This window comes from Oreochromis niloticus, unplaced genomic scaffold (genome assembly GCF_001858045.2).
Source record: "Oreochromis niloticus isolate F11D_XX unplaced genomic scaffold, O_niloticus_UMD_NMBU tig00007971_pilon, whole genome shotgun sequence".
NCBI classification, from domain to species: Eukaryota; Metazoa; Chordata; class Actinopteri; order Cichliformes; family Cichlidae; genus Oreochromis; species Oreochromis niloticus.
In genome coordinates, this window is record NW_020328880.1 from 103,730 (window position 1) to 130,740 (window position 27,011).

The 27,011-nt window shown below is 42.6% G+C and overlaps 1 long non-coding RNA gene across 1 annotated transcript; it reads left to right on the forward strand.

Moving 5' to 3' along the window:
- Positions 1–374: 374 nt before the first annotated feature.
- LOC102082723 (NLR family CARD domain-containing protein 3) lies at positions 375–27,011 on the forward strand. The gene is made up of 3 exons (XR_003218433.1): positions 375–1,092; positions 20,015–20,188; positions 26,514–27,011. It is a non-coding gene; the product is annotated as an NLR family CARD domain-containing protein 3 (long non-coding RNA).

Below are 27,011 nucleotides of genomic sequence, written 5' to 3' on the forward strand. Positions count from 1 at the left end.
GGAGGAGTACTTCAGGAGGAGATTCAGTGATGAAGAGCTGTCCAGCAGAATCATCTCCCACATGAAGACATCCAGGAGCCTCCACATCATGTGTAGTATCCCAGTCTTCTGCTGGATCACTGCTACAGTTCTGGAGCACATGTTGACTACAGAGCAGAGAGGAGAGCTGCCCAAGACCCTGACTGACATGTACTCACACTTCCTGCTGGTTCAGACAAAGAGGAAGAAGAACAAGTACCATGAGGGACATGAGACGAGTCCACAGGAGCTGACGAAGGCTGACAGGGAAGTTCTTCTGAAGCTGGGGAGGCTGGCGTTTGAACATCTGGAGAAAGGAAACATCATGTTCTACCAAGAAGACCTGGAGCAGTGTGGTCTGGATGTGACAGAGGCCTCGGTGTACTCAGGAGTTTGTACAGAGATCTTCAAAAGAGAGTGTGTGATCTTCCAGAAACCAGTCTACTGCTTTGTTCATCTGAGCATTCAGGAGTTTCTGGCTGCAATCTACATGTTCCACTGTTTCACCAGCAGGAAGGCAAAAGTGGTAGAAGGTTTTCTAGGGAATATCCGAGAAGAATACAAAAACAGATCTTTCAGGTCTTATAGGATGGATGTCTTATATGGACCTTATATGGCTGTCTTATTGACTAAAGCCATGGAGAAATCCCTCCAGAGTAAAAATGGCCACCTGGACCTGTTTGTTCGCTTCCTTCATGGCCTCTGTCTGGAGTCCAACCAGAGACTCTTAGGAGGTCTGCTGGGTCAGATGGAGATCCGGCCAGAAACCATCCAGAGAGTCATCAACAACCTGAAGGAGATGAACAGTGATGAAATCTCTCCTGACAGAAGCATCAACATCTTCCACTGTCTGATGGAGATGAACCACCTCTCATTATTTCAGGAGATCCAAGAGTTCCTGAAGTCAGAGAACAGATCAGAGAAGAAACTCTCTGAGATCCAGTGCTCAGCTCTGGCCTTCATGCTGCAGATGTCAGAGGAGGTTCTGGATGAGTTGGACCTGCAGAAGTACAACACATCAGAGCAGGGACGACAGAGACTGATTCCAGCTGTGAGGAACTGCAGAAAGGCTCGGTGAGTCCAGATGTGATCATTAACATCATTGATCAGTGTAGGTTAGTAGTTTAACTTTGAAAATAAAATCAGATTGTAAGCACAAAGTGTTTGTGTCCGTACGCTGCAACCTTCCACACCATCCTTTATTGTACAGACTCAGCAGCAGCTCCATGGATCCCAAATCCAAGAGTGGAGAACAGATTTGAAGTGTGTCACATCCATGCAGTCACAGCTGTTTCCACCATGTTTCCACTGATATTAATCCTGTTCAATGACACGTTTCATATCAGTGAATATGTTCTTTAGGACGTCCACTGACATGTTTAAGTGTCCTGCTGGAAATCACTCAAATCATCCATGAAATCCATGAAAAATCCTTTTAGTGTTTCTAACTTCACCCTCTGTCCTCTCTCTCTCTCCATCCTCCTCACTGCTTCTTTCACTGATAATCACACAAACATCGTATTCAGCTACAAAATAACACAATAATATCATCTGATGATCATTATTATAAGAGCAGGATCCATATTTGATATCAGAGTAACACACTGCTTGGTTATGTGCAGTCATCATCAGTGACTGTGGGTCAGACAGAAGCTCTCTGATTGGTTGCTGACCTTGGTCACCTGTCCACTCTCACCTGTTTGTGTTTGCTCTCTCTTTGCTGTCTCCATCCTCTCTCTCCTTTCTCTCCCTCTCTGTCTTTTTACCGTCACTCAGGTCCAATGGAAACAGTGACATTTACAAACCAATCAAAGACAAACTGACCCATGTCAGGTTAGAACAGTATTCAAAGTGAATACAGGCTGCTGCTGGACACAGACAGGTGACATCATTTTGACTTGCTGTCACCTGGATCTGGACTCATAAACACTGAAGCCCAGAACAGGAATACAAATCATTTTCTGCCAACTAGCGACACACCAGCAGATAATGGCTCAGAAAGCTAAAATGAGCCAATCATTTCTGTGTTTAGTTCCCCTGAAATCAGATCTGATATCAGCAGCTCTGAGTTCATTCATCATTATTGTCCAGTGATGAGATTTCTGCTCCGTTTGGTAACAGTCAGCAGGTTTTTCCTGCGTGTGGACGTGAACAGTCGTACCTGACAGCAGGTAGCAAACAGAGATCATCTTTCCAGCTGGAACTCTTCACTGAGCTGAACTCATTCAAAATGTTCTGGAGTCAAAACAGGAAACAGTCCAAATGTGTGTCTTCACTCTGACTCTGGATCAGATCTCAGTGACAGACTGTGGACATTATGGAAGCCTAAATGTGACACCATCTTCCTCCTTCATCTGCAGATTAAAGCCAAACAAAGATTCTCATTAAAAGTCTGCAGGTCTGAGAGAGACTCAATCGTTGTGTCAAACACAGTGAGAGGAGCTGAAGCACAGATGTGAAGAGCAGATTCATCAGATTATGACCTCACTCTGTTTTGTCTTCATATACATTCAGTCTGTGTTTATAATGCAGATTTTCTGCTTTTATAATAACACATTTTATATTTTCTATAATCACAGACTGACTCAGTGTCGACTCTCAGAGTCTCACTGTGAAGTTGTGGCCTCAGCTCTGAAGTCCAACCCCTCCCATCTGACAGAGCTGGACATGAGTAACAACAAGCTGCAGGATTCAGCAGTGAAGCTTCTGTGTGCTGGACTGGAGAGTCCAAACTGTGGACTGGAGACTCTGAGGTGAGTTCACTGACTGCAGCTGTTGTTGCGTTTCTATATTTTTCAGATCTTTGATGTTTAAAACTTTCTTTAGTTCCTAAATGTTCAGGATGTGTCTGAAGACAAATGTGAAGACGTTTGAGTGCTTTCAGAAATGTTGTGTCTTTCCAAACGACTGAACAACAGTTTTTCCTTTTGGCTCCAAACAGAAGTGACAGACTTGAGCAGGGTTCATTTAAAGGCTGACAGAAGTGGAGTGGTGACGGGGAGATGTGTGACAGGACAGTGTTTCAGCCTCCACAGGTTCATGTTGTGCTCCATCAGTCAGTGAAGATGAAGTCAGTGCTGATGAGGCTGTAGAGTATGTGAGGGATGTGAATGAGGATGATGAAGATCTGATGATAGCAGATAAAAACAGGCTGCAGAGACTTTGAGCTTGTGTGGAAACAGAGAGAGAAAAGAAAGACATGAATGTCAAAGCTGTTGATGGTATCAGAAGCTGACCAGCCCCAGTGTTTCCATGGAGCCCAGTCTAACATTTATTTATACTGTCACGGGCTGCGACGGCTGGCGCTGCGGGCTCCAGCAGGTATCGAGACCTCTGGCAAAGGTGAAGCTGGTTGAGACAGCACAGGGCTCACAGCCGGCTCGTGATGCTGCGGCTGGGGCTGTGCGGTGCAGTCAGTCTGTTCCAGCCCAGGTAAACAGTCCTCACTTAGCAGACTGAGCTCCTCTGAACATCCAGCAGAGGATCGAGGGGGCTGGGCTGTAGGCTGAGTAACTAGCAGGGCAACTGGCTGAGCCACGGCTAAAGGCTGGGCAGCTGGCCATGTTAGCGATAGATCAGGTGACGGTACTAGAGACAGAGCTACTGACTGTAGTGATATTTGTTGAGGAAGTTGAGCAGGTGCCTGAGCGGCTAACCGAGCTGCAGGTGCCTGATGGTGGAGTGAATGGTTGCACAGCGACAGCAATTGGTTGAGCAGAGAGAGAAGCAGTCAGTAAGGTGGCAGCAGCAGACAGTGAGGCTGAGGGTGGTGTGGAGGCCTCAGGCAGAGGCGGTACTAATTGCAGCTGCACAGGGCGCACGGCCGGCCCGGGATGCTGCGGCTGCGGCTGTGCAGTGCAGGCAGTCAGTTTGGGTAAAGGCAGCGAGATACAATCTTTAGCAACACTCTCTATCTCCTCAATCTTTTCTACCCTTTTCTTTAACACACTAATGGAATTCATTTTACTCCCAGCAGCATTCAGAGCTGGGGTGGGTTGTGGAGTGGAGGCTGCTGTCGGTAGGTGAGGTAGATGATTGAACTGAAGACCACTTAGTTATAGACTGGGCAGCTGCCTGAGTTACAGGCTTGGTGGTCTCACAGTCCCTAAGTCAGGGGTCTGCAACCTTTTACACCCAAAGAGCCACTTGGACCTGGTTTCCACGCAAAAGAAAACACTGGGAGCCGCAAATACTTTTTGACATCTAAAATGAAGATAACACTGTATATATTGTTTTTTGTGCTTTGTGCGGACAACTAAAGTAAGTAAAGTTTATTTATTAAGCGCTTTTCACAGACAGTCACAAAGCGCTGTACACAAATATTAAAATAAACAATACAATCAATAGACATTATCCACAATGTAAAAGATCAAATGTAAATAATGTAAAGAATATAAAATATGTAGATCAACAAGAGGCTTGTTTGAACAGAAAAGTTTTTAACTGCTTTTTAAAAGAATCTGTAGATTCTTTTGCTCTGTAGAGCAACTAAGGTGTGCTGCTTATGAAATCCATGAAGTGCTACAGAGAAAATTAAATTTTATTTATGTAATCAACACATTTTGAACTCTTAAAGAAATATAACAAAAGCAAAGACACCCAGCTGAACTAAAATGATCCATGTAGCAAACAAAAACTGTTGTCAGCCGCCACCCTTATATCGCCTTTGGGCTGTTGGAGCCTTGACCTGACTTTTAAAAAATAATTGGTAAAAAAGCTCTATGCTGCTGAAAAATGAAAAATAGATATTTGCAAAATTCTGCCTAAATATGTATTTTACCTGGTTAATGCGTGCGGCGGGGCGTGGTTTGCAGCGCCACTGCAGGGGAGGCGGACGCACCTGAGCGGCACCCGCAATCATGCCTCGCCGCCTTAAAGTCTGTGCTATCTGTGCTGCTGTGTTGTTGTTGGTGGTGTGTGTCGGGCTGTGAGCTGCGAAGCTACAGCCGGCTGTATGCGTACAGCAACCGTGTGTGAAAAGTGCTCAATAAAGAGATGCTGAAAAGCGCGTTCATGCAAACATCGTCGGGTCTGCCGTGATGTGTTTACAATGGGACTTCTGCTCCTGAACCTCTGCGCACAGCGTCTGCTAATCGGGGCTGTACGAAGTCAGTTTACGCAGGACTGTAGCTGTCATCTGTCGTCTGTGAGGCGTGAGCAGTGTTTGTCTTTAACATAGTTCACGGTTGAGCTGCTGACATAATGTGGATCCGAAGATCCATAATTGGCCTACCTGGGGTTGAAAGTCTCGATAAATGCACGGCGTTTCGGCGGGAATACCGGCTTCCGCGAGTGTGACGCTTATATTGAGCGAGGAAAAAATAATAGAATATAATTTTATATTTATATTTCAATATCACAATAATCTTCCAATTTAGAACTACGAGTTTAAAAGAACTAAAATAAAATACACTTCAGCGAAATACTTCTAATTTATTTTCCCAAACCACGCGGAGCCGCACTATAAGGACTAAAGAGCCGCATGCGGCTCCGGAGCCGCAGGTTGCCGACCCCTGCCCTAAGTAAACAAACAGATGGAGTGGAAAATGAAAAAGTTGTCCTTATGACTCACCACAGCTGGCTGTTGTGAAGTCCGGGAATCCAGCTGTGGTGAAGAGCACCGGCGGCACGAGCATCGCTTCTTTGACGATGCCGTGGCCGGCTTGTCAGGCTGTGGTTCCATCAGCTGGTCGGGCTGGAAAGCAGACTACCACAATCGGGTAGAGAGAGTCTATTAGACGAGCGTAATCTGCTGCAGCTGGCAGAGGAGGACGAGCGGCAGGTGTGGCTGTCTCTAGTGCAGAAACACTTCCGGGTTTGCAGTCTCCTCAGCGAACCAAAACATCCGGAAGCTCACACGGAGAAACATAAAACATCACACAGAAAATATAAATATAAACTAAAATACATGAGCCCAGGGTCCCTAGACCCAGTACAGAAGTGAATGGGAAAATGAATAGTTTCAAATGTAGAAATAGTTCTCAGTTCATTTACAGCGTTTAATACAGTTCATGAGGAAATGAGAAATGTTCAAAACAGCGGCTGATAAGAAATCTGCTTCACAAAGTTGGATCCAATTCCAATAGTTTGTGATGCACTTGAACGCAGCGTGAGCAGTTCACGGCCTAACCCCACAGAGACTGTCAGTCTGGACTTTCCTTTTTACTTGTTGGCTGTCAGTGAGATTTCAGAGCAATCAGAGACTGTGGGTCTGTGTACGAAGTATAATTTACGTGCAGTTGTAGAATGAATGGATTAACCCTAACCTGAGAAACATGGTACGCCCCGGCTCTGCTAGGCGACAGGGAAGGTAACATGAATGAGCCCAGAGACAGGAGGGTCAGATAAAAAAGAAAAACAAAAGGTTTATTACCTCAACTGAAAACCGTTACTGAAACAACTCAATGAGGTGATTTAAACAAACAAAAAACCTTATCTATAGAGATTGACAGACCACGTGACTTTCGCGCATTGCTTTGTGGGTACCCGTGGCAACAACATCAAGACACTGCATCAAACACTAGCATTTCCAGCACCGGTAATCATTAATTCTGCGGTTTTAATCCCTACTTGCATTTTATTTGCCCCAAAAACAGTTCTGTACAAAACGACGGAGAACTCGGCAGGTCCGTACAAAGACAGATGTGACGAAAAGGCAAAAAAAAGGACGAGGAAAAAATCAGAGGAGTGAAAGGGTCAGACCCATATACGAGCATACAGAGTGGAGTAAGGACGTTAGCGTGCTGCCCAACTTTCATCACGCACATATTTATTATTATATGGTCCTAAGTGTGAGTGCATACACTCACAAAATGTTTGGTAACTTCAGATCCCTGCAACAAGTCCAGGTCCAGTTTACTTTGGTGACTATTCCATTTCACAGCTGTTGTTACATTTGTTTTCTTTATCTCCTGTACAGGCCAACGCAATCTGTTTGTTGTTTCAGGTTGTAGTATTACACAACATTTTTAGATCTAATAGAAATAAAATGAGTGTTTCGTAATCCCTCGCAAACATGTTGAGGGATTGGCTGTGTTAGCTCAGTGACAGATTTATTTGGAAAGAAAACAGTTTTTAACTTGCAGTCAAAAACTAATGTGTACACTTATGCCTGCATTTTTATTTTGTTAAATACAAACAAAATTATAGCAAAAGTGCTGCCACGTGTCTGGCCAGAAAGAACTGTTTATTTGGTAGTTCAATGAACGGCTTCAGATAGTAAGAGTGAGAAAAAAAATACGTTCTTGTTTGCAGTTTTGTCTTGTTACACAATATTTTTAATAAAACAAACAAAACACTACATTTTAGGAAATATTAGTGGGGGTTTTCGTGTTTGTACTACTTGGACACTAAAGTGGCCTCCAATGAGATGACGGTGCCAGAAGTGGCCGGCGGCTCATTTGAGTTTGAGACCCCTGCTTTAGAGAAAACTAGTCTCACCCTCTCTCCTAGTATGTAGGCTCAGCAAGAGCAATCACACAAAATGACAAAGGTCACAAGAAGATGCCAAGAAAAAATAAACTTAGCAACACGCACAATGCAAACAATTCCTTGTTTATCTTCTAAAAATGTTTGGGAACTGTAATAAAAAGAAACATGTGTCTTCTGCAGACATTACCAATAAGTTTGATGTGTCACATGGCCCTCTTCCTATTGGAAAAACAAAAGTTGTATCCAAGATGGCCGACTGCTAAATGTCCACCATGGTCACCACCCATCTTGAGGAGTTTGCCCCCTCACATATACTAATGTGCCACAAACAGGACTTTAATATCACCAACCATTCCCATGTTATCACGGTGTATCCATATAAATGGCCCACCCTGTAGATCAACAGTATCTGACCCCACAGTTGTACCATATCAATTTCGAGTCAGTCTGATTTTGCCTTTCAAATTAATAGCACTTTCAAATTTACCACATTTGACTTACTCTTGGAACGATTTCGAAATGCTCTAAAAAGAAAAAAATTATTGTTCCACAGGGTAATTCCACTTTAGATCAACAGTATGCAACAACAACAACAACAACAATCTTTATTTATAGAGCACATTTAAAAACCAACGGTATGCCAAAGTGCTTAACAAAGAGCAAGGAAATAACACAAGTATAATCAGGGTCATAAAAATGTAAAAATGTAAAATTATGTTCACAGGAAAATGCCACCAATACACAATGGCAATATGACATACACAGCGCAAATAAAAGCAAATAGGAAAATTAATAAATAAATCTATGCAAACAAGGCCAGCATTAACCGGTAGAAAAAGCAAGATTAAACAAATACGTTTTAAGCCGTGATTTAAAAGATTGAATAGAATCAGACGCCCGGATGCCAATCGGAAGGTTGTTCCACAAATCTGGTGCAGCCAGGGCAAACGCCCGGTCACCTCTAGACTTCAGCCGAGATCTAGGCTGCACCAACAGTAACTGTGAAGATGATCTTAAAGCCCTAGCAGGAACATATGAGTTTAGGAGTTCCTTAAGATAGCTCGGTGCTGTGTTATTAGTGATTTTAAAAGTAAACAGCAGAATTTTAAATTGGATGCGGTATTTCACAGGCAGCCAGTGCAAATCAGCTAGGACGGGAGTGATGTGGGCAAACTTCCTAGTTTTGGTTAGAATGCGTGCTGGAGCATTTTGGACTGTCTGTAATCTATGAAGGAGAGCAGAGTGGAGACCAAAATAGAGTGAATTGCAGTAATCCAGCCTCGAAGTTACAAAGGCATGGATGAGCTTTTCCAGGTCTTTATGCGGGATATACTGCCTGGCCTTAGAAATAAGGCGGAGTTGGTAAAAACTGGATCTAACAACAGCAGACACTTGTTTATCAAGTTTAAACGAGCTGTCAAGTAACACGCCCAGATTCCTAGCAGTGTCAGAAAAGGAACTAGTGAGAAAACCAAAAGCATCACGAAGTTGGGCACGAAGAACGTTACTGCCAAAGACCACAATTTCAGTTTTCTTATCATTAAGGATAAGAGTATTTGCCAGGAGCCATTGCTTGACCTCACACATGCACTCTCGAAAACAATTCAAGGACAAAGCTAGGTCATCATTTAACTCGAAGTAGATCTGAATGTCATCAGCATAACAATGAAAAGCGATGTGGTATTTCTCAAAGATAACCCCAAAGTACAGTATACAGAGACAAAAGGCCTCAAGTTGTGAAAACTCTTCCCCTTCATCATCTTCCAAATCATCTCTCTCATCTAAAATCACCAGTATTCTCTGAGTAGAGAATCTTTTCACAATCTTGAATGATAAGGATCCAAGTGGGTAAAGTTATTTATTTGTTGTGTTCCTATTTGCAGCTGGGATAGAATGTGAAAAACTCTCAGCTGCCAAAATTACATCCAGTTTAGAAGAAAAACATTGAGGGAAGTGTTTGTTTCATCATCCTTCACAGCTCATCCACCAGGTGTCACAAACTGCAGCAGAGCAGCACAAAGCATGTCATACTGGAACTGCAACAACCAGAGTTTTACCTACCTTTGGTGTTTCTTGACAGCATGAGCGTAATATTTACTGAACAGAGTCGTCTTCTGTAATCTTTTCAGATTCAGAACACTGTATTTATTTTCAAGGGGCAATTAGGATACTGACCTTGCCAACCGTACATACAATACACAAACATCACATTGGGGAGACAGGTCAGGCTAGGTAGCTGGCCGGTCAGACGCTGAGATAGTGTCCTTCGCTCTGCCAGGTGAAGTAAACAGTCTTCCAGCCGACCCAGGTGGCCTTGGTTCGGATGGGAAGGAACAGTCTAAACACCGTCTGTTATCAGGGTGAGATTTGTTATGTTCAGCTCCAGCCTTGAGACCACAGCTGGCGCCAGTATGTTAGCCGCATGAAATGATGGTGGTTTTCTTTGGTGCGAACAACTGCATGTCAGTTTCACAGCTGATCTAACAGTCCGTCACTGGTCTGTCAATCTCCCGTTGGAGAGCCACGAGCTTCTCCCAGATGTTATCAATTTTGCGCTCAAAGAGCAAAGTCTGAGTGCTCACGGCAGCATCAAACTTCTCCAACATCTTATCCGTGGTGCATTCAATGAGCCCATTTTGAGATGTCACGACCCGTCCCATTGTTTCAGTCACAGCAGGCAGCCTTGTGGGGTTTTGAACAGCTGATTCCGCTTTCTTTAGTCTTCAATAAGCCAGAGCCAAGCCAGCTCAGATCAGCAAGAACCCTTTGCTGCTGTGAATGTCCGTGCTGCTATATTTCATTGTCAGGCTCTAAATGTACAAATGGATCTGATTACATTTCCAACCATGAGTCAGAAATTATGTTAGGTGGAGCTTAAAAGGAGTAAGTGCTCATATAGAAAGACATTTGTGTTTTAATGAAGCTATTGATGTGCAGGCAGCTCAGTGCGCCCTCGCGGAGCAGATACTGCACATGGAGCGGACATTCCCGGACTCTCTCATTATTGCTCTTGGGGACTTTAACAAAGCCAATCTGAGCCAAGAGCTTCCCAAATACAAGCAGTATATTAAATGCCCGACCAGAGAGGAGAGGACATTGGATCACTGCTACAGCACGATCAGCGGGGCCTATCGCGCGGTGCCCCGCGCTTCACTCGGACTTTCTGATCACGTCATGGTCCACCTGATCCCCGCGTACAGACAGAGGCTGAAGCTCTCCAAGCCTGTCGTGAGGACTAAAAAAGTGTGGAGCAACGAGGCTGTGGAGGAGCTTCGCACGTGTTTGGAGTCCACAGACTGGGACACAATGAAGGCTGCTTCTAACAGCTTGGACGAGTTTACGGACACTGTCACCTCCTATATCCACTTCTGTGAGGACAGCATTGTGCCATCACGCACCAGGGTGAGTTATAATAATGACAAACCCTGGTTTACTCCTAAACTCAAAAAGCTGTGGCTAGAAAAGAGTAAGGCGTTCAGAAGCGGAGACAGGGACTGCTACAGAGAGGCCAAGTACAGGTTCACTAAAGAAGTGGACATTGCAAAACATCAGCACTCTGAGAAGATGCAGCAGCAGATCTCAGAGAATGACTCGGCCTCTGTGTGGAAAAGTTTTAGGAATATCACCAACTACAAGCCTAAAACCCCCCACTCCACTGACGACTTGCTGTTGGCCAACACCCTTAACGACTTTTACTGCCGTTTTGACGAGCCATCGAGCAGCCTTCACACCTCCAACGGCCCCAACAATAGAGACACTTTGGACATTCATCCCCCACCTCTCCCCCCTCACAGAGCCATCACCACCATCATACACTTCATCTACAACACCTCCCTCCACACCCAACACCAAGGAAGATTTCACACCAACTTCTCCCACCACTACTCTTCATATTCATGAAGCAGATGTGAGGAAGCAGTTTAAGAGTCTGAATGCTCGAAAAGCTCCTGGCCCAGACGGAGTGTCTCCTGCCACCCTCAGACACTGTGCAAACGAGCTGGCCCCAGTGTTTTCTGGCATTTTCAACTCCTCACTGCAGGCATGTCACGTGCCTGCCTGCTTCAAGTCCTCTACCATAATCCCTGTCCCCAAGAAACCAAGGATCACTGGACTAAATGACTACAGACCTGTGGCTCTGACATCTGTGGTCATGAAGTCATTTGAGCGCCTAGTTCTCTCCTACCTCAAGACCCTCACGGCCCCCCTCCTGGACCGCCTGCAGTTTGCATACAGAGCCAACAGGTCTGTAGACGACGCTATCAACATGGCTCTACACTTCATCCTGCAGCATCTGGACTCCCCAGGAACCTACGCCAGGATCCTGTTTGTGGACTTCAGCTCTGCCTTCAACACCATCCTTCCAGACCATCTCCAAGGCAAGCTTTCCCAGATGAATGTGCCTGATCCCATCTGCCGGTGGATCACTGACTTCCTGACGGACAGGAAGCAGCATGTGAGGCTGGGAAAGAATGTCTCGGACTCCCGGACCATCAGCACCAGCTCCCCTCAGGGCTGTGTTCTTTGTCCTCTGCTCTTCTCCCTGTACACCAACTGCTGCACCTCCAACCACCAGTCTGTCAAGCTAATCAAGTTTGCAGATGACACCACCGTTATTGGACTCATCTCAGCCGGGGATGAGTCTGCCTACAGAAGGGAGGTTGAACGTCTGGTGTCCTGGTGCAGCCACAACAACCTGGTGCTGAATGCCCAGAAGACAGTGGAGATTATTGTGGACTTCAGGAAGCACACAGCCCCACTCCCCCCCATCATCCTGACTGACACCCTCATCACCTCTGTAGACTCATTCCGCTTCCTGGGTACCACCATCACCCAGGACCTGAAGTGGGAGCCCACCATCACCTCCGTCATTAAGAAAGCCCAGCAGAGGATGTACTTCCTGAGGCAGCTGAAGAAATTCAACCTGCCAACACGGACGATGATGCAATTCTACACCGCAATCATCGAGTCCATCCTCACCTCCTCCATCACCGTGTGGTACGCTGGAGCCACTACCAGGGACAAGCAGAGACTGCAGCGTGTTGTGCGCTCTGCTGAGAAGGTGATTGGCTGCAAACTCCCATCTCTGCAGGACCTGTACACCTCCAGGTCACTGGGGCGTGCAGCTCGGATCAGAGCTGACCCTTCTCACCCTGGACACAGTCTGTTTGACCTGCTCCCCTCAGGCAGGAGGCTCCGGTCCATTCGCACCAGAACCTCTCGCCACAAGAACAGTTTCTTCCCCTCTGCTGTTGGACTCATGAACAATAACCATATGACTGTTCCCACCACTAACACATGACCCTACACTGTGTTCACTGCATCATTCCATGTTTGGCACTGATCACCACCTGCACTCATGTATATATCTATCCTCTTAGCACTTTTTAATTCTTATTTTTATGTCTATTTAAGAGTTGTATAACAGTATGTTTGCACTAAGTACCGGATCCAAACATCCCCACTGCTGATCATTGAATGATATTATTGCATAAACAAGCTTTATAGAATTGGCAGGTGAACTTTTCTTTATCTTTGGATTGCTTAGGAGATTCTTAATTACTGTATGAAGATTTTTTACAGTCACATATTTTGTTTTAATGGTAAAACAGAATTATAGTTCAGTTCAATGAGCAGGTAGCGGTGAGATTCATAATAATGAGGTATATTTGTATTAAAGATGACTAAACTTGAACAGTAGCTGTGTGAGTTACTTTGTTTACTCATGTGTGACGATGTTGTGAGTAATTTAAAGCTGAAGTGAACTTGAAATGAGTTTCTGAAGTAAGTGTGTTTGGAGATATTATGTGTTTACTAAAGTCCAGCAGCAGGAGGCTGTGTGCAGCATAGAGGAACCCAGACCTCAGATTTGTCTCCTGGTTTCTGTTGCTGCTGTTGCAGTTTCCCCTCATCGTTCCTTCATCAGTCTCCTCATTGTTTCATCACTAATACTGATACAGGAAACATATTCTTAGTATCATTAGATGCTGAAAGGTGTCATTCTACTAAGTGCAGAGACTGGTATTAATTTAAATAACTAACATTTTGTGATGTCTGAACTGTTTTTCCATGGCAAGTCACTAAATTAGTAATCCCCGGCCCCGCCCACAATACTGCAGTACTGTGGGCGGGCCGGGGATTACTAATTTGATCCTTTTTGAATTCAGCTACATCGGTCGGTGCTACAACAGCTACAGCTATTTGAATCATCTCTACTGAAGTCTAACACTGAAATAAAATGGTATCATTGGCTTGTTGTGGCTGTGATAGCTGCTAACAGGAGAGTTTATTTTCAGGATGTTATCAGAACGAGTGTAACTGGAACATCAAAGCTGTTATCGCAGTGCCAAAACTTTGTCTCTGTCCTAAAACTCTTCACTGAGTCCTCAGACTAAGTGTTCAGAGGTGAGCCCACCAGGATTGTCATGAAACAGAGCCGAAATGAGCTTCTTTTTCTCATCACTGCATTCACAGTGAGCCACTTCTCTCTGCTCAGTCTGTAACAAATAAAAGTGTTACTGAATGTTGCTATTCAAACTAAAAGCGATGTTTCATACACCCACGTGGTTCAGTCACACAGTAACTGATGGTAAATAATGTTTGTGTTGAGCACATCGTACAGGTCAGCTGCTCCACACAGATCTCAGGTTTACATGCTGGAACAGTTTGTGATCATGAAGGATAAACCTCACTTCCTCTTTGTTTCATACAGATGTGACATGAACAATAACACATTCATGAAATCCTTTTAGGATTTCATGCCAGAGACGGGCACTGGACATGTTTAGCCTAGCTTAGTACAAGGACTGGACAAAGGGGAAACGGCTCTCATCACTGGATCAAAACATGAAAACAAATCTGAAGTAAAGTTTTATTGAAGTGAACTGTGGTGGTGCCTGACAAGGAAAAGAGGAATGTTAAGACTTATTGTAAATATAATTATAAGTGTAAAAAGGAACAACTAAAATGTTCCAGCTTAAAAAATGAAATCAGTTTCAGTTTATGAGCTCTGTTTGTTTTCTTTACAGTTCCAGCCTTTTATATTGAAATGAGCTGCTCATTCCTGATTAGATGACCTACATAAAACAATACAGAGCACATTGGGCTGAATATGGAAAGGAAGCATCACAGTCCAGCTTCACTGAAGCCTTAAAGTCTCTGATATGAGATGAGAAATGAAGCAGCCAGAGCTTTTTCATGAGTGGAAATCCACTGTGACTGTGAGCTGCTGCTACAGCCTCCAGATTAGCCAGCAGCTCATCCTGCTCAACATTTTCTCACCAACTTTAATGGAAGTGTGATGTTTTCAGCTGGAGTGATGGTCAGGGTGGCCTCCCTCTCCTCTTCTTCTCCTCTTCCTCTTTCATTTGTAAAGCCACTTCTGCTGCTTTCATTCATTTGGAAGTCCTGTAGCTGAGTTTGGAAGAGACTAACAGCCTCGGCAGCAGAGGGAGAAAGGCTGTAACACCACCACTTTACTCTGTTCTACCTGTCACATCATTTTATCAGGAAACCGATATCTGCTTGTTTTACTATGTTTGTCTTGAAGAGCTAAAATGTAAGAAAGTGTGTGTTGGATAATCCGGCCCAGGATGAGGCCAAACTGAAATGGGATTAAATGTCTGTCACATATTTGAGCCTAATTTAAAAACATCCTCCATAAATATTGAGTAATAACTCGACTCTCATACAGCGAGACAAAGGCTACGTTCACACTGCAGGTATTAATGCTCAATTCTGATTTTTTAATCAAATCCATTTTTTTTTGTCTGGTTGTTCACACTTATTGAGAATAGAAATATTTTACTGCTATCATTTGCTGCTATTTTTATAATCATCATTACCATTTCATGTTAATAGTGATGTTGCATTTAGATGCATTCAGATGTTCAAATATATGGTTATAGTCTTTATTATAGGTTCAGTTATAACCACTTCAAACTGTTGAGTTGAATCTATAATTTTAAAGGTTTTTGAATGTTTTTATATTCTTCTACTGGAGTCTTCAGTGGGTGAGAAACTGACTGCAGGGACAGGAAATACACGCTGTGCCAAAATGAGACAGGAAACACGTCTGCAGGGCATGCTTTTGCAGAAGTGAAACCGAAAGCAGAGTGAGTACAAGCCAAAGAGTAGGGTGTTTATTATGCATTTATCTTTGATTTAAGCCTTAAGTAGTTGTGTTAGATTGAAACAGTTGTTTTATATATTTTACATAGAAGTTAAGATCATTACACACAGGATGGCCTTAGCCTGGTTGCCTAAGTTGAGGTCAACTAAGGTTCAGAAAGCAGAGAGCATCTGTGCACGCACAGACAGACATACACACATACACACACATACAGACACATATAGTAAGAAAGGTCACGACACGTACGCAGTACACAGCACGCACGCGCCCCCGCACGTGCACGCACACACACAGATAGACTCATTTAGGTAAGAGTTTATAACTGCAAAGTCGAGGCGTATGTGGTAGTCTGTTCCAGGAAGTACACCAGATGTCCCAGAAGATAAGCGACAGCGAAGACAGCTGAGAGGAAGCACCTGGCGTCGAGGCGAAGATGATGTTCTGTTTTAGACTATGTTAAAAGTCATTGTGGTTTTGAGTTGACGTATGCCTTGTTTGAGTCTGCCTGGTAACAGGAAGACTGCCAACCCTATAAAACCTTTGTCTAATTATTGTAAGTTCAGTTCGACGCTGAAATCTGCACAGCGTTCGGACTCACACATGTGTTCATTAAAATGCCGTCTAATTGCACACGCCCGGATCAGTGCTTATTTATGGATTCCTCCTCAACATTTTTGAACCCTAACACAGTACAAATAAAATGTGATAGCAAACACTCTCTAATGTGAATGGTTCGCGGCCCGCATGCGCAAAAGAAGACGTCACACACAACGCACTTTGTTTATGGAAGTAAAAATGGGGCTACAGAGCTGGTAGGTGTTGTTGCAGCAGTCTATCAGTTTCTTCAGAATTGTCTCCCCATATGCTAATCAAGTCCAAAACCTCAGTTTCTGTCCATTAACTCACTCCGTCTCCAGTTTCCGCCGCCCTGCTTTCTCGTTTGTCTTTTCCGGCGCTGATAATTGGCATCTGTCTTGTGTCAGATGTGACATAAATGGTAAATGGCCTGTACTTGTGTAGCACTTTACTTAGTCCATAAGGACCCCAAAGCACTTCACACTACATCCAGTCATGCACCCATTCACACACACATTCACACACTGGTGATGGCAGCTACATTGTAGCCACAGCCACCCTGGGGCGCACTGACAGAGGCGAGGCTGCCGGACACTGGCAACCTTCCCATTACAAGACGAACTGCCAACTCTTGAGCCACGATCGCCCCCTAAAAGACGGATTTAACCCTAGAACACTATCGCTATAAATAGTAACACGATCACTAGTGCTGGGTGATTTTTACCCGATATAACCAATGAAAAGTAATCAAATATATCAAAATATGACAACACATGACAAATTAGAGTGGTCTTCTTTTACTTTCAACTGTGCCATGTCTAACAAAATGAAAAAAAAAAACTCCTAAAACAAAATAATGACTCTGGAAAGCTGGTCTTTGGTCCACCCATTCCTGGGAAATTTGAGACTTCCCTGGTGAAGGCACAGGCTCCTCGACACACAAACAGCTGCAGGAGAGAGAAATCATGTAAATGTATTTGCTCGAGTATAAATGACCCAGCGATAGTGTTCTAGGGTTAATAATGTGACTGGAGAAAGGTGTTGTTGGACTTCAAATATGTCCGTTTCTTTCACACTTCACCTTTAAAAGTGAAGCCATGTGGTTCCTGGAAGGAAAAACACGACTTTTTCAAGTCTTTTTCCTGTTTTTATGATAAATGTACGACTTTAATGTGAAACATTCAGAGTTTTTTCTCTTGTTGTGTTTGTTTGAAGCTGCTTCCTGTTGGCTTCAGCTGTTTGGAGTTTCCATTTTTTAAACTTCTACATTCTGAACCTTCTTCAGCTCTGAACAGATGATGAAACACTGAATGATTTCAAGCACTTTGTCTAATAAACTTACATCTTTCATTCTTTATACAGATTGATGAGCTGTGGTTTGTCAGAGATCAGCTGTGATTATCTGGCAGCAGCGCTGAAGTCCAACCCCTCCCATCTGAGAGAGCTGGACCTGAGTAACAACCTGCGGGATCCAGGAGTGAAGCAGCTGTGTGTTCTTCTGGAGAATCCACGATGTCGATTTGAAAATCTGAGGTCAGTCACCATGTTTTAGTTGTGCTGAGATGGATACGATGTGGGTCGGTAGACCCACAGACACCTCTATACAGGAAGTCTTGTTCTACTCTTTGTAGAACTTCTGATTCTTGACCCTCTGAGTCCTTCTCAGTAGTTAATGCAGAGTTCTGAGCTGATGTGGGTGAGGGGACTCGGGCAGCCTGACAGAGCTGATGTCCATGTCTTCCCTGCTTGTCCTGATACACATAAACATGAGTGTCCTTTGCAGGTCAAATGTTATCAGTCACACCTGTTAGTGCAGCTCTCCTCTAGATTGTAGTGCTTGTTAAACTAGGATTGTTTTAGAAGCCTGGACCACAGACTCCAACGAAAGATATGACTTGGAAAGGCCAAAGTAACCTATTAGAGGTGTTTGCACTAACTTAGAATAATACTCACATTTGAATCTTTATTGTCTCACAAAGGGTTAAAAAGGGAATGTACACAGAGAGGTTGGTGGTGAGATGGGCACTTCCAGCACTGTAGATGTGTTCCAGCTCAGTGTTCATGGAAATAATCCGGAGAGCAGGATTCCTTGATGAATGTCACATCTTCTTAAAGTTATAATCCACAGGGACAACTGTCAGTCTGATATCTGGTCAACCAATCAGGTGTTTACATCATATTCACTGATCTTCAGCCCCACTTTATTATCAGTCTCTCTCTTTCACATCTGAATAATCTTCACTTCACATTTCAGTCAGTTCAGGTTTCATTAGCACAGGGGTGTCTAAACTTTTTTCACTGAGGGCCACATACATAAAAATATAGGAGGGGCTGGGCCACTTACTAGATCCAGGTAAACACTTGACCTCCTTGAATCTGGCTCCAGTGCAGCATCAGTTTTCACATATATAGTTGTCCATTTCAGCTGTAGTTGCCATGGCAGCATAATCCATTTTAAACCAAACACCTTTCTCTTTAAACTCTTTGTCAGTCACAGTATATTCAATACAATCCTCTTTTTCACTAAGTTACACACATTCAGAGATCAGAGTGTCTCCTGTGTGTTCTCTGATTCACTCACACTCATATGGCTGAAGTCTGTTTGTACAGAGGCTACCTAATCACACCTTGGCTCGTGTGATTAGGTAGAGGATCAACAGGGGGGTTCATGACCCCCTTGGGCTTAAATCTGGGACTCTCCACCATTTGACCCCAGAAATAAAGAAGCTTCTTGGATGAGAGGTGAAATGTCTTCAAGAAACTTAAAGAAGCCCAGATGCCTTTTTTTTTTCTAAGCTCTTTAGATGACTGCGACCCTTCACAGACACCTCATCAGTGTCACTCTCAGAGCTACCAGCCCTTTGCTACAATCACAAAGCTCTTCATTGAAATCAATGATATCAAAGCTGGAATTAAATGAGTCCAAGTCTTCTGCTGATTCAGCATCACATTCATCTTTTGTCCTTGCTCTGCATCCCCACCATGGACTTCATTCCTTTCCAAGCCAGCCTTGAGTGTCCTTTATTCAACTTATGCTCTGCTTTACTTTAGACCTGATTTTAGCTGCTTTATCTCTCTTTGAACGAGTTTCTGTGCCTCGATCTTTTTCTTCTCTCCCTCATAACAAGACAGCTTCTTCTGACTGAGATGTTTGAGTGATTTACTAATCCAAGGCTGATTTTGGGGGAAAATAGTTCCTGTTTTCAAAGTAATCCCAATTTTTCCCAGAAAGAAATGTAAGTAGAAATCGATGATCTAAGTTAGAACATGAGCCTTTAAAAAGGGTCTTCTGAGGCTGCTGCCAGAGGTCAAAGCCTCCAACAAAGCTCTGTAAGTAAATATGTGATCATAGCTCTAGTTTTTAAATGTTTATTCTAGTTAACACAGATCAGGTGGGAACAACTCAAGTAAAATATATATATAAAAAAAAAAACTAAACCGAAGAAGTAATGACTGCTGACGTCTGAAAAGTCATCAGCACTCACTTTGTTCAATACTGAATACATTGCAGCAGAAATTGTCCACATTTCTGAAATATTTCTGAGTGTAACTGTTACCAAAGTGCCATGTAGATCTGGCCTGTGGTTGTTATCTAAGTGATAATTATCAATTCTAACAAAATGAATACAAAATAAAGAAATTTGACACATTTTGTTGATACCAAAAGCACACTGAACAATTCAGTGTTGTTTTACTGCTGTTCTCTCTTCACTTCTCTGATTCTCTCCACATGTTGCTCTGCATCAGTGTTCAGTTTCCTGACAAAAACAAGATTAAATATTGCAAAATATATATCTTCTTACACTCCAACATGAGTGTGTGGGTTGTTTTTTTTGTAATTGTTTATCTGTTATTTTTCAGACTGAGTCACTGTGACCTGTCAGAGAGAAGCTGTGAAGCTCTGGCCTTAGGTCTCAGGTCTCAGACCTCTAATCTGATAAAGCTGGACCTGAGTAACAACGACCTGAATGATTCAGGCGTGAAGCTTCTGTCTGAAGGACTGAAGAGTCCACACTGTACACTGGAAACTCTCAGGTGAGATCAAGCATTGTTTTCTTTCATCAACTGACAGAATTATCAGATTAATAATAAGGCAGCCCTCCAATAAGAGGATAAGTAGAGGTCTTCTGAAGTGCAACATACTCTTATGTTGAAAATTTCTAAAACAGGAAGTAGTTCTTGGGAACTGCTTCCTTTGTTATTGTCTGAGTAGAAACATGATGGTAAAACAGTGATGAGTTTGCAGAGGTGAATCCACAGCACACAACACAACAATGCTGTTGCGTGCTGAAAGCAGACTTCTCACAGATTCTGAGACTGCAGGTTTCATCACTGACCAACCAAAATTCACTGAACCAGCAGTAAATGAACGTCCAAAACTACGCTTCATGTTTAAAAAACAGATGATCAGGGGGATTTGTGTTTACATCTTTTTTGTGGGGTCTGTTCACCTGCTGTTTTAGCTGTTTGGTTGTTGAGATGGTTTTGTGACCTTTTAGCTGAGATTCTGATATTTCTGTAGATACCACACATCTAATTACTTTGTATAGCATGAATGGCCATAACGAGGTTTTTAACAGTAAGAAAATATAGTTAAAAGTCCAAAACCTTCTACGTCTGGTGGCTTGTGGTAAGGAGCAGATCAAACGAGTAAAGAATTACGTTATAATTATAAATGGCTTCAACAGCACATTCAGGTCTGTGAGACTCATTCAGACACTGAGCCGTGGCTCTGTGCTACATGCACATATTTCTGCATCTCTGCCATTCAGACACACTTTATATATAGTTTATTTTATGTAGTATTCAATACTGAACTGTACATTTAGTCTTTTTAAAGGCAGCAAGTTTTATTCAGTGTTTTCATAAAAGCCTTATTTTTGTCCATTTACTGCTGTTAGGAAGAACACGTGAGGTTTAAGACCTGGACGAGTTTGAAACCCTTTGTTTGCATTTAAGCACAGCTCCCTGTTTCTCTGTGTACCTGGTCTCTACCATTGCACTTGCTGTCTATGGGACATTTCGGTCTTCTTTCACATAATGGTATGATCCCAGTCTGTCTCTTAGAGTGTTTGGCCACATGGTTTGCTCATCAGAATAAAACCTCAGCCGTGCTCACATTGATTATCAGCAAGCCTGAAAATTCATCAATATTTGACATATGAAATTATCTCAAGGGCTGGATTTGGCCCACTGGCCATATGTTTGACACCCCTGGTTTACACAGTTTGGTATTCAATGTACGAGTTAGCTCTCAGCTAACTAGCAGACAAGCTAACTGCTGGGACTGCGTCTTTCTAACAAGAGCGTCAGACACTCAGACTGGTTTTCTTTGTGGATGATGATGTGTTCTCACACTGATCCTTCATGCTGATGCTGCCATCCACCCACTGCTCCTGGAGTCCTCATCATCATCTCCATCAGCCCTCACAATACTCCACCTTCATCAGCTTCATGTTCAGGAGCCTGGATGGACACTAATTCTTTCCATGGGTTATGGTGGGACATTGAGAGCTGAAGTCAAACAGCAGTGAGAAATGAAAGACTGATTCTATTTAGTCTTGTGATGTGCAGCTTTGTTCAGAGCATTAAGGCCCAGCAAAGATTACTGAGGTCACAGAGTCACTGATGAAACCTGTGTGCTTATAGAAACTGAAACCAGATGAACCAGAATAGAAGGACATTAAAATGAAGTGTCAGTTACACAAAGGTATTCAGTTGTTGGTGAGTTATTTAAATGGAGGATGGAGTCAGACTTTAAGCTGCTGGACTAATTCACTATATCCTGTTCTCCTCATAGAACCTGGATACACAGACTCACCTGTGACACAGGGACACACAGTGTGGGCTACACACACATTAGAAAGTGGATCAGTCACACTTGTACAATCATTTCAATCCAAGATGGCAGCATGCTCTTTGTTCGTTACGTGTCTGTCTGTAATTAGTTGTTTGTAATTAGTTGTTCTTAAAAGATTTTTTCATATTTTTTCGTATATTTTTTCTTGCATTTTTTAACGTATTTCTTAATTATTTTTTAACGTATCTCTTAACCTGACAGTTAATATTGCATGGATTGTTGGAAAATGCGTGGTTGGTAGATGCCTTGGAATTTGATGGATGCATCTTCCTGGAGCTAACAGGCCTAGCCTGGCCCTGTACCGTTCTCCTGGAGTTAACTGGCCGAGACCCGGCTCTACACCATCTTCCAGGAGCTAACTGGCTAAGGTCTGGCCCTGCACCATCCTCCTGGAGTTAACTGGCCTAGACCCGGCTCTACACCATCTTCCAGGAGCTAACTGGCTAAGGTCTGGCCCTGTGCCATCCTTGTGGAGCTAACAGGCTTAGGACTGGCCTCGCATTATCCTTGTGGAGCTAACTGGCTTAGGTCCGGCCTTGTACCATCTCCCATGAGTTATCTGGCTTAGGCCTGACCCTGCACCGTCCTTCAGGAGCTAATTGGCTTAGGCCCGGTCCAGCATCTTTCCACAGGAGCAAACTGGCCAAGATCTGGCCCTGCACTGTCCTCCAGGAGTTAACCGGCTCAGGCCTGGCCAAGCGCTATCCTTTTGGAGTTAACTTGCTTAGGTCTGGCCCTGTGCCATTTTCCTGGAGCTAACTGGTTTGCTTCACCCACAGGTCTGTACTGTTTACTTTTGTTAAGTACTAAAATTGTGGATGATGGCAGTATTTGCTATTCTTATATTCCTCTTGGCCTTTTTGGACCCTCGGTTAAGCAATTGCATATGGACACATAGCAGGGGAATCTCTGAAAATGATCTTTATCTGCAAGAGAATTTTGAAAAAGGCACATGCTCTATAATGTTGCAAAAAATAGAGCAGTTACCAGCTCAGTTGGATCATGACATTAGTTTCATGCCTGTTTTGCCCAGAGACTTCCCTAAACTTCAGTCTACTCTGGTCTTGCATACTTATTTCATTTCCCCATTTAATGGAGGCTTCAGCTCGGGTTCAACATATCAAAGTTCTGAACCCAAATCAAAGGTGAAACAGAGGTTGTTGATTGTCTTGCTTTTATTTTTGTCAGGAAATGTGCAACCAAATCCTGGCCCTGAACTGCAATATTCCCAGACTCCTTCTGATTTTAAAATAATGTCTGGTGTTAAATATATTCATCTTAATGCCTACTACCGAAGATGGACATGGTCAAAATTTGGGTTAAATCTACAGATGCAGATGTTGTTATAATCTCTGAAACTTGGTTAACTAAATCTATTACTAATGAAGACATTAATATATATGGGTACAATGTATATCGTACTGATAGGCCAAAAAAAGGAGGCGGTGTAGCTATTTATGTCAAATCAAGATTTAATGCCTCGACTGTTCTGTCCCAATCAATATGTAAACAAATGGAGTTTTTGGCTTTGAATGTAGATATTGCTAATACTCTTTCGATAACCATTGTTGGGTGTTACAGGCCCCCATCTGCTTCAAAAGAGGCATTATCTTCACTAAAGCACCTTTTGGCTAAATTAAATTACACTGAACTACTAATGGCTGGAGATTTGAATTGGGACTGGCTAAATGCAACTTCTGGTGAATTTAAAGAATTTTGCGATTCAATTAATCTTACCCAGCTAGTCTATCTTCCTACCAGGCCAAATCTTAAATGCCCTGAAAAGTCCACATTAATTGATTTGGTTTTAACAAATGTACCTCATAAATTCCCTTCGCTTGGTGTCTTCTGTAATGACCTAAGTGATCACTGTGTTGTTGCTGTTTGTAGAAATGCTAAAATCCCAAAATGTAAGCCGCGCATAGTGTGTAAAAGGAATCTTAAACAATTCAATGAACAGGCTTTTCATCATGATTTGTCAGTAGTTAATTGGGAAACAATCGGACTATTACCAGATGTAGAGTTAGCCTGGACATATTTTAAGGAAAGCTTTATGGAAATTGTTAATAAACATGCCCCCTTACGGAAAGTTAGAATTAAAGGTCGAGAAAATCCCTGGTTTTCGCAGACACTCGCAGATAACATACACAAGCGTAATAGGGCATGGGACAAGGCGAGGCAAACAGATACTACCACTGATTGGTCTGCTTTCAAACAGCTTAGAAATAAATGCACTTCTCTTATTAAAAAGGCCAAATCCGAATACTTTTTGTCTGTTACCACTGAGAACCTCAACGATCCACAGAAATTTTGGAAAGTAATCAAGTCCCTTTCTGTCAATAAAATGACTCAAACCTTTCCTAAATTTGTTGTAAAAGATTCAGTCTCAATTAATGATAAAACTGAAATTTTGAATTGCTTTAATGAACACTTTTTATCAGTGGGTTCCTTGTTTGATTCTGCAGAAACTTTTTTAACAAATTCTTGCCCAGAATTCTCTATGTTTTCTGGAGACCGTTTTAACTTTGTACCTTTTAGTGTTTATGAAGTGCATAAAGCTTTAAAGGCTTTGGATCACAGAAAACCTCCTGGTCCAGACTTGATGGAACCTTATTTTTTGAAGCTGGCAGCGGATTATCTTGCAGAACCACTTTCAATTTTATTTAATTTGTCAATTAAAACCAAAGAAATTCCATCGGTTTGGAAATCAGCTTTTGTCTTGCCTTTATTGAAAGGAGGTGATCCATCGGTGTTGACTAATTATAGGCCAATATCAAATTTGTGTGTTTTATCCAAAATCATGGAATCTCTAGTTTGTGACCAGTTGAAGGAGTTTTTGTACTCTAATGATATTGTCTCTAAATTTCAGTCAGGCTTCAGGAAAAAACACAGTACTAACACTGCCACTATGAAAGTGATAAATGATATTATTATGGCACTTGATAAGAAATTGTACTGTGCGTCACTCTTTATTGACCTCTCAAAAGCTTTTGACACTGTTGATCATGCTGTCCTAAAAAACAGACTGCTCAGCCTTGGATTGTCAGAACATGCAATAGCGTGGTTCTCAAATTATCTGAATAATAGAACCCAGTGCATTAAACTTGAAGGTCTTTGTTCTAAATTTGTTGCTGTCCACAAGGGGGTGCCACAGGGATCAGTTTTGGGTCCCCTTTTGTTTCTTTTATATATCAATGACTTGGGTCAAAATGTCTCAGACACAAATTTGCATTTTTATGCTGACGATACAGTTATTTACTGTTATGGATCATCTCTTACTCAGGCCATTGAAACCTTACAGAAAGCCTTTGTTGCTTTCCAGCATTCACTTATCCAGCTAAAATTAGTTCTCAATGCTGACAAGACTAAGCTAATGTTGTTTTCTAAGTCAAAGAAGGTCCCAGAGCCTATTCCAGTGGTGTCCACCCTTGAAGGAAATGTCATAGAGATAGTTCATGAATATAAATACCTTGGTGTCTGGATAGATGACTCCTTTACCTTTAAACCACATATAGAGAGACTTGTAAAGAAACTGAGGCTTACACTTCGGGTTTTTTTTTTCCGTAATAAACAGTGCTTTTCTTTTGCAGTAAAAAAACGTCTTGTCACTGCAACCTTTTTATCTGTGTTAGATTATGGTGACATTCTGTATATGAACGCTTCTTCTTCATGTCTTCTAATGTTGGATACGATGTATCATGCTTCCTTGAGGTTTATCACCAATTGTAGATATCTGACCCATCATTGTGACTTGTACTTAAGAGTAAATTGGCCTTCTTTGGCCATTAGAAGACAGGGGCATTGGCACACTTTTATTTACAAAGCTATTCTTGGATTGTTGCCTCCTTATATTTGTACTTTGGTCACAAGGACAAATAGTGGTTCTTACTCCTTGCGTTCAAATGATCAGCTGCTGCTGTCTGTTCCCCTTGTCCGCACAGAGTTGGGTAAGAAAGCCTTTGTCCACTCTGCGCCTTTTTCATGGAACCTGTTACAGAAAGACTGGAAAATGACTGAATTGTTGTCTTTAAATGTTTTTAAAACTAAACTCAAAGGCCTACAGACTGCCTCAATAATGTGTAATTGTTTTGTGTAATTTTTAATCTTGTTTGTTTGTATGTATTTGTTTGGAAATCTGCTGCCTCTTGGCCAGGACTCCCTTGAAAAAGAGGTTTTTAATCTCAATGGGACATTCCTGGTTAAATAAAGGTTAAATAAATAAATAAAAATTTTTATCCTATTCTTTCCCAGTTAAATTTGCCCTTCATTCTAATTTGTGTTGTACAGTTATTTTATTTTCAACAAACTCATATATATATTTTATTTTATTCCTTCCTAGTTAAATTTACCCTTTTTAATTTTTCATCTTATTCATAGCCTTTTCCTTTTTCTTTAGGTCACGAGCAGTTGTATAAGCATTTCCCTGCATATCGTACTGTGTATGACTGTGTATGTGACAAATAAAATTTGAATTTGATTTGATTTTGAAACTGCCCCAAGGCTGCCCACTGGGATTGGAATTGAAACGATGGGACGAGGCGCGACTTCTCTGAACGAACGCAGCATGGTCAACAACTTGGAGATGCTTACAGCTGCCGTGAAGACTCAACATAACAGCATTGAGCGAATATTGGGATACATCAAAGAGAGGCCTGCTCAGGATGATAACATTGAGCGGAAGTTGGATCACATCGCAGAACGGATCACTGCAGCTGTGGGGTCTCAGAATCAAAAGAATGACACCACCACGGAACGGAAGTTTGATACCATCATGGGGAGGCTCGCGGCTATCCAACGGGAGATCGAGAGACCAGTGTCGGAGTGTTAAAAGAACAGCTTTGAAATTCTCCTGAGCTGCTCGCAGAAAAGGAAAATTAACGACATCAACATGCGGACACCATGGCGCCAGCTGCGGGTCCAAGGCTGGTGCCGAACAATTCCCTGATAACGACTGTGTATTGACTGTTCTTCCCACTCTATGCAAGGCCACCTGGGTTG